We start from the raw sequence: 12,087 nt of genomic DNA, 5'->3' as shown, positions 1-12,087 counted from the left end.
TTGCGCACCAGGTAGCAGGGATGAGGGACTTCAATTATGTGGAGAGACTGGAGAAGCTGGGGTTGTTCTCCTTGGAGCAAAGAAGGTTAAGAGGAGATTTTGAAGGGTTTTGATTAGAGTATATCAGAAGAAACTGTTTTCACTGACAGAAGGGTCGGTAACCGGAGACCACAGATTTAAGGTGATTGGCAAAAGAACCAGAGTGGGAGGTGAGGAAGCAGCGAGTTATTGTGATCTGGAATGCACTGTCTAAAAGGTGTTAGATCACTTAATTCCCAATGAAATACGAACTCCGATTATAGTTTTAATGTAACTTTATTTTGGCAGCAGCAACAAGCTTCTGGCTTTAAGCCAGGCCTTTGTCATTCTGAGACTACATGGCCAAAGTGGCTGTACTTATACCTGGTTCAATTTACAGAAAAGATCTCGCCTCCTTTGACCTTATTGGCTCATTTGATAGTCTTTTAACCTTTAATTGGCTCGCTACCCAAAGGTCCTAAAATGTCAAGTTAATTGATGACTTAATGCAATGTGGTCTGTGTTTTCTCAAAAACTGCAGCCAGGCTGCAGAGCTTGAATTTTCCATCAATCCCCCCTTTGATTCTTTCACAAACTGAATCATAAAACATCAGCTATCACTGGTTAAACATTCTGCAAAATAATTTCACACATGTTAATAGAGTTTCCTTCTAAAATTTGTTGATCTGTTTCACCACATGGCCGGACTAGTAGCTTCCACACAAATTTACACCAACCCGAGTTCCATCGTGGCCACAATGGAAGTCTGGTTTTAGTAGGTTAATTAACCTTATTCCAATTTAATCCAAATCAATATCTTAATTCAACTAGTAAACAACCTACCCTTAAGCATAACATACCCCTGTGCCACGTACAGATGGTCTGCTGGGACCTGCAAGGTGTCTCACCTGCGGGACAGCAGCTACAGCCGCCTGGTTGCAACAACATTTAATCAACATAAACGAACAATATAAAAGTAAAATAATTACAACGAATCGAATTAAACCTTCCACCAATGAAGTTCCTATTGAACCTAGCCATTCACAAAGTGAATGATGGGGGTTGCTTAAGTTTTTCTACATCCTTTTGGATATGCTCCGCGAAGTGAGTAATTTCTTCGGAGCTATCTGGGATATATGTGCAACACTCAGTTCCGATTAGGGCGCAAGTACCTCCCTTTTCAGAATTCCGGGAGCAATTACTATAATTCCCTTGCTACCCTATTTCCCTTTGGTGCAGAGGGTCGGCTAGTAACAAGTAGGCTTATGCCTAGAATACCTACAATCAATAATACAGTAAATTTATACATTTTGGCAAAAAGTAATTGTCCTTATTAGATTTCAGCTTCAGTTACGGGTGCTCGTTTAACGTGTGAAGCGTGGATCCAGGCTTTGTTTCCTTGGACCTTAACAGCTGCCTGGGTGGTCAATAACACTTGATGAGGTCCCTCCCACTTGGCACCCAAAGGTTCTTTATGCAATTTTTTCACATACACCCAGGCTTCCGGGATGATGTCGTGTCCTCCTTCGGGTGGATTACCCCAAGCTGCCGATACCTGTCGGGAAACAGAACTAATAGCATTGGTTAGGTTCTGACAGTATGATAACAAAGTGTCACTCATTAAGTGAACATCAGCTTTCCTTAAATCGATAGTTCCTGGCAGCGACATGGGTCTTTCTGTTATAATTTTAAATGGGCTTAGACCTGTAGTTCTGTTCGGGTTGCCCTAATGCTACATAGCACTATTGGTAGTGCCTGGGGCCATGGTGTTCCTTCTTGGTGATATTTGGCAAGCTGTTGTTTCAGAGTTCGATTCATTCGCTCTACTTGCCCTGAGGATTGTGGATGATAAGGACAGTGTAAATCCCACGTAATGTTCAGTAACCTACAGACTTCTTGGCAGACAGCACCTGTGAAGTGTGTTCCCTGATCTGAGTCAATGCTACTCGGGACTCCCCATCGGGGAATGTAATCCTTACACAAGACCTTTGCAGTGTGATTGGCTGTGGCTCTTTTAGTTGGGACAGCTTCTACCCATCTAGAGAATCTGTCGACCATGACAAGAATGTTTGTGTATCTTTGGCATGAAGGAAGAGATATATAATCAACCTGCAGATGCTGGAATGGTCCGACAGGGGTAGGGGCGTCAGTTGGGGAATTACCGTGATGTGTCCAGAATTATTTTCTGGCAGATCACACAGCGGTCTGTTACCAGCTGGGCATGTTTTTTAAATCCCCGACCCCACCAGCTTTTCTGGAACCGTGCCGTCATCTGTTGTGAGGCCAAGTGTCCCCACGAGTGGATCTGTTGGGCTAAAAAAAGGCATAAGCGCTTGTGGCGCGACTGGCTTGTCGGTAACTCTTTGTCTCCAGACACCATCTTCACATAGCTTAATTCCTGCCTCAATCCATGTCCATTTTTATTCTCGGGAGCACTCGCCTTGCATTGTTTGAAGGTCTCGTGTCAGAGTCATGAGTGCTTTCAATCTGCACACCTGTGTTGGTTCTTCTGGGGGAATGCCCTGTGAGGCGGCATCTTTAACTGCCTGGTCGGCTAGGGCATTTCCCTGTGCTTCCGTGGTATTTTCCTTGGTATGGGCCTTACACTTCAGGATGGACACTTCCTGAGGTAATTGTATTGTCTCTAGTAAGTCTCGAACTTCTTTTCTATTTCGGATAGGTGTACCAGCACCAGTGAGGAATCCTCTTTTCCGCCATAACAGACCAAAGTCGTGAGCGACTCCAAAAGCATAACGCGAATCTGTGTAAACATTAGCTGTCTGTCCTTCTGCTATTCGACATGCTTCTGACAGGGCCCGTAACTCGGCCTGTTGTGCTGACGTTCCTGAGGGTAAACGTCCTTTTGCCACTACCTCATATAAGGTTGTAACTGCCCATCCTGCTTTTTTGGTACCATTGTCAACAAAGGAGGAACCATCTGTAAACAGGATGAGGTCTGGGTTGTGCAGAGGCTCCTCTGCTGCTAAGGCTGCTTCTTCTGTTTCTTTTAAAATCTCCACGCAGTCATGCTCTTCACATTCTCCCCCCTCTTGCTCCCTTGATTCTGACATCGGGAGCAGAGTTGTGGGATTAACCGGGCTGGCCCGGACGATATGGAGATTAGGAGCTTCCAAAACTGCTGTCCAGCGGGTCCATCTAGCTGCCGTCACCTGAGACATTCTATTCATAGACAGCAAAGCGTGTACAGTGTGGGGACACTTGACAATCAGCTTTTGGTCGAGGACTAGACCCGCAGTGATCATTACCGCTCGACATGTAGCTTCCATGGCCCTTAGGCAACTTCCCCATCCGAGGGCTACCGCATCCAGTTTTGCTGAATAATAGCCAATAGGTCTTTGTCGATCCCCATTTTCTTGTGTCAGTATAGCTGTCATATATCCTTCTTTCTCATGGACAAACAGGGTAAATGGCTTACCATTGTTGGGGATTCCCAGAGCCGGTGCCGAACACAAAGCCTTTTTCAAACTCAGGAAGGTCTCTTGCTGTTCCTTCGTGAGGGTGATGGCTTCTTTAGAGGCACGTTTCCCCTTTAAAATACCATTCAATAGCTGAGCAAGCTGTGTGAAGGAGTCAATTCAATCCCAAAGAAGACCTTAGTTCCTGAATAGTGGTGGGTTTTTTAGCAGCTTGAATGGCTGCAGTTCTATCCTGGGTAAGTTCTCTCTTTCCTTGTGAAATCTTTTGTCCCAGGTATACAACCTCTTCTTGGGATATTTATGCTTTGTCGATGTTTGCTTTATGTCCTTTCAGCCAAAGGTGGTCCAGCAAAGCTCGTAAATCTTGTTCATGCTGTTCTTCCGTGTTTGAAGCTAGCAGGATATCGTCTACATATTGGATGACTGTGGATGACAGGGGAGGTAATTCTCGCAAATGGCTTTGTGAAGCCATGTGGAATACCGTAAGGCTGTTGTGGAAACCCTGCGGTAACCGGGTCCAAATATACTGTTGTCCTTGGACCGTGAAAGCAAACCATTGTCGAACCTCCGGTGCCAGAGGCACCGACCAAAATCCATTGGCCATATCTATAACCGAGAAATATTTATATTCCGGTTTGAGGGCATTAAAAATGGTGGAGGGATCTGCGACCAAAGGAGCTTTTTGATCAATTCACTGGTTAGCTTTCCTATAATCGACAGTCAACCGCCAAGTCTCATTAGATTTCTGTACCGGCCACACGGGGCTATTGGAGGAGCTATGCGTATTAATAAGCACCCCTTGTTTCTCCAATTGCTGAATAACCGGTAAGATTCCCGCGATGGCAGTTGGACTGACGGGATACTGTTTAGTGCATGGAGGCTTGGTCCCGGTAAATGACGCAGGCTCCATCTGGAGTAGGCCACAATCGTTCTTATCTTTAGCCCATATCGGATGTTCCTTCAATTCTTCTTTCTTCAAAGTTCTAATTGACCATGTCACCCGACCAGCCTCGAAATGCAACGATGAATCTAATTGGATTAGAACGTCCATTCCCAAAAGGGGTTGATCTACTGGGCTTATCCAGACCAGTGTGGTTAGTTCATGTTGTCCCAGCCCTATAAGTACTGGTGTTGTCCTTTTAATTTCCATTTTATGGCCCCCAACTCCCTACCATCCAACGACAAAAAGTCTCCATATTGTAGGGCAAAGCATGTTAATTCCGCCCCTTTGTCTAAAAGACAGTCCACATCCTTATCGCCCACCCTCACAATTATATATAGCCCATCTCCCTTTTGTTGTATTAGTGCGAGGAGGTGGACCAGGGTGGGCTCTAATCGTTTTTTGCTATCCCAAGTAACTCCTTCTGTTGTTGTATTGTCAGTCGCTTAAATGCTTCTATGAGGTCGTTATCTTGTGACAAGCCTGGTTTGTTGGCTGAATTGTATCCCTGGCTGCGTCCTCTTCCCCGGCCATGACCTTGCTGTTTTGCCCTGCACGTCTTGGCCCAGTGACCTTCTTTCCCACAATAATGACATTTTCTGGGTAATTTTCCTAATAACTATTCATTGGAATCCTGGGATTTCCATCCTATAGCCTGTACAGCTCGGACTTTAGCTCCCATATCCCGATCAAATTGGTTACATCGATCCACTGCTGCAATACTGCAAAGGTAGTTCCTCGACCTTCCCAGTCTGTTAACACTACCTTAAGCATTTTGGACAGTTCTGGCTTTTGGAAGTCATAACGGGGAACAAAGAAATGGCAGACCAATTGAACAAGTACTTTGGTTCAGTATTCACTAAGAAGGACACAAACAACCTTCCGGATATAAAAGGGGTCAGAGGGTCTAGTAAGGAGGAGGAACTGAGGGAAATCTTTATTAGTCGGGAAATTGTGTTGGGGAAATTGATGGGATTGAAGGCCGATAAATCCCCAGGGCCTGATGGACTGCATCCCAGAGTACTTAAGGAGGTGGCCTTGGAAATAGCGGATGCATTGACAGTCATTTTCCAACATTCCATTGACTCTGGATCATTTCCTATGGAGTGGAGGGTAGCCAATGTAACCCCACTTTTTAAAAAAGGAGGGAGAGAGAAAGCAGGGAATTATAGACCGGTCAGCCTGACCTCAGTAGTGGGTAAAATGATGGAATCAATTATTAACATAGAAACATAGAAACATAGAAAATAGGTGCAGGAGTAGGCCATTCAGCCCTTCTAGCCTGCACCGCCATTCAATGAGTTCATGGCTGAACATGAAACTTCAGTACCCCCTTCCTGCTTTCTCGCCATAACCCTTGATCCCCCGAGTAGTAAGGACTTCATCTAACTCCCTTTTGAATATATTTAGTGAATTGGCCTCAACTACTTTCTGTGGTAGAGAATTCCACAGGTTCACCACTCTCTGGGTGAAGAAGTTTCTCCTCATCTCGGTCCTAAATGGCTTACCCCTTATCCTCAGACTGTGACCCCTGGTTCTGGACTTCCCCAACATTGGGAACATTCTTTCTGCATCTAACCTGTCTAAACCCGTCAGAATTTTAAACGTTTCTATGAGATCCCCTCTCATTCTTCTGAACTCCAGTGAATACAAGCCCAGTTGATCCAATCTTTCTTGATAGGTCAGTCCCGCCATCCCGGGAATCAGTCTGGTGAACCTTCGCTGCACTCCCTCAATAGCAAGAATGTCCTTCCTCAAGTTAGGAGACCAAAACTGTACACAATACTCCAGGTGTGGCCTCACCAAGGCCCTGTACAACTGTAGCAACACCTCCCTGCCCCTGTATTCAAATCCCCTCGCTATGAAGGCCAACATGCCATTTGCTTTCTTAACCGCCTGCTGTACCTGCATGCCAACCTTCAATGACTGATGTCATAGCAGCGCATTTGGAAAATGGTGACATGATAGGTCCAAGTCAGCATGGATTTGTGAAAGGGAGATCATGCTTGACAAATCTTCTGGAATTTTTTGAGGATGTTTCCAGTAAAGTGGACAAAGGAGAACCAGTTGATGTGGTATATTTGGACTTTCAGAAGGCTTTCGACAAGGTCCCACACAGGAGATTAATGTGCAAAGTTAAAGCACATGGGATTGGGGGTAGTGTGCTGACGTGGATTGAGAACTGGTTGTCAGACAGGAAGCAAAGAGTAGGAGTAAATGGTTACTTTTCAGAATGGCAGGCAGTGACTAGTGGGGTACCGCAAGGTTCTGTGCTGGGGCCCCAGCTGTTTACATTGTACATTAATGATTTAGACGAGGGGATTAAATGTAGTATCTCCAAATTTGCAGATGACACTAAGTTGGGTGGCAGTGTGAGCTGCGAGGAGGATGCTATGAGGCTGCAGAGTGACTTGGACAGGTTAGGTGAGTGGGAAAATGCGTGGCAGATGAAGTATAATGTGGATAAATGTGAGGTTATCCACTTTGGTGGTAAAAACAGAGAGACAGACTATTATCTGAATGGTGACAGATTAGGAAAAGGGAAGGTGCAACGAGACCTGGGTGTCATGGTACATCAGTCATTGAAGGTTGGCATGCGGGTACAGCAGGCGGTTAAGAAAGCAAATGGCATGTTGGCCTTCATAGCGAGGGGATTTGAGTACAGGGGCAGGGAGGTGTTGCTACAGTTGTGAAGGGCCTTGGTGAAGCCACACCTGGAGTATTGTGTACAGTTTTGGTCTCCTAACTTGAGGAAGGACATTCTTGCTATTGAGGGAGTGCAGCGAAGATTCACCAGACTGATTCCCGGGATGGTGGGACTGACCTATCAAGAAAGACTGGATCAATTGGGCTTGTATTCACTGGAGTTCAGAAGAGTGAGAGGGGACCTCATCGAAACGTTTAAAATTCTGACGGGTTTGGACAGGTTGGATGCAGGAAGAATGTTCCCAATGTTGGGAAGTCCAGAACCAGGGGTCACAGTCTAAGGATAAGGGGTAAGCCATTTAGGACGGAGATGAGGAGAAACTTCTTCACCCAGAGAGTGGTGAACCTGTGGAATTCTCTACCACAGAAAGTAGTTGAGGCCAATTCACTAAATATATTCAAAAGGGAGTTGGATGAAGTCCTTACTACTCGGGGGATCAAGGGGTATGGCGTGAAAGCAGGAAGGGGGTACTGAAGTTTCATGTTCAGCCATGAACTCATTGAATGCCGGTGCAGGCTAGAAGGGCTGAATGGCCTGCTCCTGCACCTATTTTCTATGTTTCTATGTTTCTATGTTTAGACCTGACACGAAAGCTTCTTTCAGGGGTCCAAACACTTGTTCATCCATTTCCTCATCCGTATTATTCATACACGAATGTTCTAGCCACGTGTATCTAAACCGCGCGTCATACTCCAGGACCTCCTCTGTTCCTTTCTGTTGGCAGGCTGCAATTTTTCCCCAGTCTGTCTTAGCTGGACTGAAGGCTTGCAGCCAGTGTTTAATCGCCTCCCACCCTGCATTTAATTCTTGCTCATCCTGCCCCAAAGCTTCTTCTACCTTGTCGTGCAATTTTCTTCCCTGTGTTTTTGGCACCATTATGGTCAAAATTTGTACTCCGTCCCAGGAATGAAGTTGATATATATTTCTTCAGCGGTCCAATTGGTCCCACGTTTTTACTCCCCCTTTCTTTGGATTGGGCAATTCCTTGGACCATTTATCAATTTTCTCTGGGTCTGCCGGATCATGAAATAAGTATTCTGCATACACCCTTTTCCTTGTTTTTTTGGTTCCGCCCTCATCCGCAGTCTCTTCTGATTTGACTACAACTCGTCTTTTTTTAAATGGGGCAAAGCACACCCCTAATTCTTCATCCTCCAACCCTGTATCATCAGAGGACTCAGAATCCGTATCTATTCCTCGGTCATGTCCTCGGGTTTGTGCTTTTAATTTATCCAAACATGGGTACCCTGTGAATTGACCGATACATTTTCCTTTTCCTATTACTGTCTCTTGACCTAATGATTTTTTCCATTCTTTAATTTCACCTTTAAGATCTTTAACTTCCGCTTCCGACTTTTCAAGTTCAAATCTTTTCTGTCGCAGCTGTGCACAAACAACTTGCAATTGGTCCTTTGTACTGGTCAGTTCTCGATTATGTTGGGAACGCATTATAATTTCATTCCGCTTTCGGATCTGTCCCATAACGGCTAGGGACCATCTAGTTCGCTCTTTATTTTTCATACGGGTCGTTTTTCCCCAGACCCTTTTAATCTCGTCCAAGGACCATTGTCCTTTGGAGGTTCCGTACTTTTGTTTGATCTTAATACAGGTTTTAGATAAGTTGAATTGTTGCTCTATTATTCTTTCAACTGTTGGAGGATTTCATCTATCGAAACCTCAGGTGGTGCCTGCTCACCTTTAACAGTTGTAGGCAATTCTTTGCTCTTATCTCCTGCTGCCATAATACTGATTTCTTTACTGGGTCTCGAGTCGTAGGCTTTCCAGCCGATCAGTGGGCCGGCGATTAATTAACTAACACACCACTGAAACATAGAAACATAGAAAATAGGTGCAGGAGTAGGCCATTCGGCCCTTCTAGCCTGCACCGCCATTCAATGAGTTCATGGCTGAACATTCAACTTCAGTACCCCATTCCTGCCTTCTCGCCATACCCCTTGATCCCCCTAGTAGTAAGGACCTCATCTAACTCCTTTTTGAATATATTTAGTGAATTGACCTCAACAACTTTCTGTGGTAGAGAATTCCACCACAGAAGTTAGACGTCTATGGGACCTCGAGCCGACTACCAACCGGAGGGTTCGCAAACCGGAGGCTTTCGGAATCGCGTAGAAGGAGAGGCGAATTTAGACTTTTGACAGAGGACTTTTATAAAGAGGAGTCCTTACCTCAGTATGTAGGTCCAATGTCCAAAATTCAGTTTCTTCCCTCAGCGATCCTGTTCGTGACGCCAAAATTGTTAGATCTCTTAATTCCCAATGAAATACGAACTCCGATTGTAGTTTTAATGTAACTTTATTTTGGCAGCAGCAACAGGCTTCTGGCTTTAAGCCAGCCTTTGTCCTTCTGAGACCACATGGCCAAAATGGCTGTACTTATACCTGGTTCAATTTACAGAAAAGAACTCGCCTTCTTTGACCTTATTGGCTCATTTGATAGTCTTTTAACCTTTAATTGGCTCACTACCCAAAGATCCTAAAATGCAATGTGGTCTGTGTTTTCTCAAAAACTGCAGCCAGGCTGCAGAACTTGAATTTTCTATCAAAGGGTAGTGGACCCTGGACAATAGTAACACGCAGAAGACAATTGGATAAATATTTGTAGGGAAAAGATTTACTGGGCTATGGGGAAAGGGCAGGGGAGTGGGACTAATTGGGCAGCTCGACCATGATGGGTCAAATGGCTTATTGTGTGCTGCATCATTCGATGGTTCTTTCACTCTAAATGCTTCAAGAGTTTACCAGTAATGCCAGTAGGTTGTGCAGGGCCCTCTACCTGAGCCTTGCCCTGCAAATGTTTCTTCTCTAGCAGCCTCATAAAGGACCTCACTTAAAGGTGCAAAGTCCGCTGAGATCACAGTTTCACCATCCTTGTAGGTAAGCTTAACTGTATGACTACTTTGCGTCTTTCCCAACTTTAGGATATCGCAAAACAGACAATCATTTTGAAATGTAGTCTTCAGGCCTCCAAAGGCATAGATGAGTAAAAGAAAAAAGAAAGATTTGCATTTATAAAGCTCCTTTCATGACTTCCATGACGTCTCAAAGTGCTTTACAGCCAATGAAGTACTTTTTGAAGCATAGTCACTATTGTAATGTGGGAAATGCAGCTGCCAATTTGCGCACAGCAAGCTCCCACAAACAGCAATGTGATAATGACCAGGTATTCGGTGTTTTTGTTATGTTGATTGAGGGATAAATATTGTCCAGGACACTGGGGATAACTCCCCTGCTCTTCTTCAAAATAATGCCACAGGATATTTTACATCCACTTGAGAAGGCAGACGAGGCCTCGCTTTAACGTCTCATCTGAAAGACGGCACCTCCGACAGTGCAGCACTCCCTCAGCACTGCACTGGAATGTCAGCCTGGATTCTTGTCCCTGGAGTGGTACTTAAACCCACAACCTTCTGACTCAGAGGTGAGAGTAAAGCCCACTGAGCCATAGCTAACATTGTAAAGCCTTTGAAACTTTCATCCACTGATACCATAGAGAGAGCAAGTGTTTGGAATGCTGCTGTAAGTTAGTGCAAACCATGGAAGCGGTATGATGTAATAGCCTTTTAGCTGAGGGATAAAAGCCAAACTATTGCAATGCAAAGTTTGGAAGACCTGGGGTTGATCAGCTTACTACTGCGCTCAGCGACTGAGCGTGAGGTCTCCCACAGTCTTCCCGTCTTCGTGTGTGTTGCCTGTGAATAACATTTCCTCTATAGGCGCAAGACTCTGTCTAGAGCTTTTATTCCTGGCACATAGACAACAGCTCCAAGCTTGGCTTACTAGCAGTATCCCCAAGCACTGACACGAGGAAATTTGCCAGGACCAGGAGTGCACTTGTCGGGGAATTCTCGTCCAGAACATCCCGATTAGTATCTGTCATATTTGCAGTAAATATCTGCACTCAGATGCGTTAATTAATTTGATGGTCACTCTCTCCTGATCACTGGCCGAGGAACTAAAATGCAGGCTCCCTGGTGAAGTGGATTCCTGCAGAGTCAGGCAAGGCAAGTAGCTAACAATCATTCTCAGTTGCTTTGTCCACCTGAGAGGGCAGACGGGACCTCGGTTTATCGTCTCACCCAACAGTGCAGATACTGACACTGTGCAATCAAATGCAGCCACAGTTGGTTTGCAGACAAATGCAGCAGCCAATTTACACACAGCAAGATCCCAAAAACACACAGCAAGTAAATATTGTGCAGGACACTGGGGATAACTCCCCTACTCTTCTTCAAAATAGTGCCGTGGGATCTTTTAGGTCCAGCTCAGAGAGAGCAGACAGGGCCTCAGCCAAAAGCCAGCACCTCCGACAGTGCAGCACTCCCTCAGCACTGCACTGGAGTGTCAGCCTAGATTTATGTGCTCAAGTCCCTGGAGTGGGATTTGAACCCACAACCTTCTGACTCAGAGGCGAGATGCTACCCACAGAACCACAGCCGACACTTTAACATAAGCGCACCTTCTCATTGGCTGAAAATAGGCCTCCTCCATTTCTCAAACTTCCTTGGATAGCAAAGTCGTGCAACAAGCAGCAATGATCTTGGAGAGCCAGCCATCATCATCATAGGCAGTCCCTCGGAATTGAGGAAGGCTTGCTTCCACTTCTGAAGTGAGTTCTTTGGTGGCTGAACAGTCCAATATGAGAGCCACAGACTCTGTCACAGGTGGGACAGATAGTCGTTGAGGGAAGGGGTGGGTGGGATTGGTTTACCGCACGCTCTTTCCGCTGCCTGCGTTTGATTTCTGCATGCTCTCGGCATTGAGACTCGAGGTGCTCAGCGCTCTCTCGGATGCACTTCCTCCACTTAGGGCGGTCTTGGGCCAGGGACTCCCAGGTGTCGGTGGGGATGTCGCACTTTATCAGGGAGGCTTTGAGGGTGTCCTTGTAGCATTTCCGCTGCCCACCTTTGGCTCGTTTGCTGTGAAGGAGCTCCGAGTAGAGCATTTGCTTTGGGAGTCTCATGTCTG

The sequence above is a fragment of the Pristiophorus japonicus genome, chromosome 22 (genome assembly GCF_044704955.1).
Source record: "Pristiophorus japonicus isolate sPriJap1 chromosome 22, sPriJap1.hap1, whole genome shotgun sequence".
NCBI classification, from domain to species: Eukaryota; Metazoa; Chordata; class Chondrichthyes; family Pristiophoridae; genus Pristiophorus; species Pristiophorus japonicus.
The sequence above is the reverse complement of the archived record's forward strand: the minus strand, read 5'-3'. Positions refer to the sequence as shown.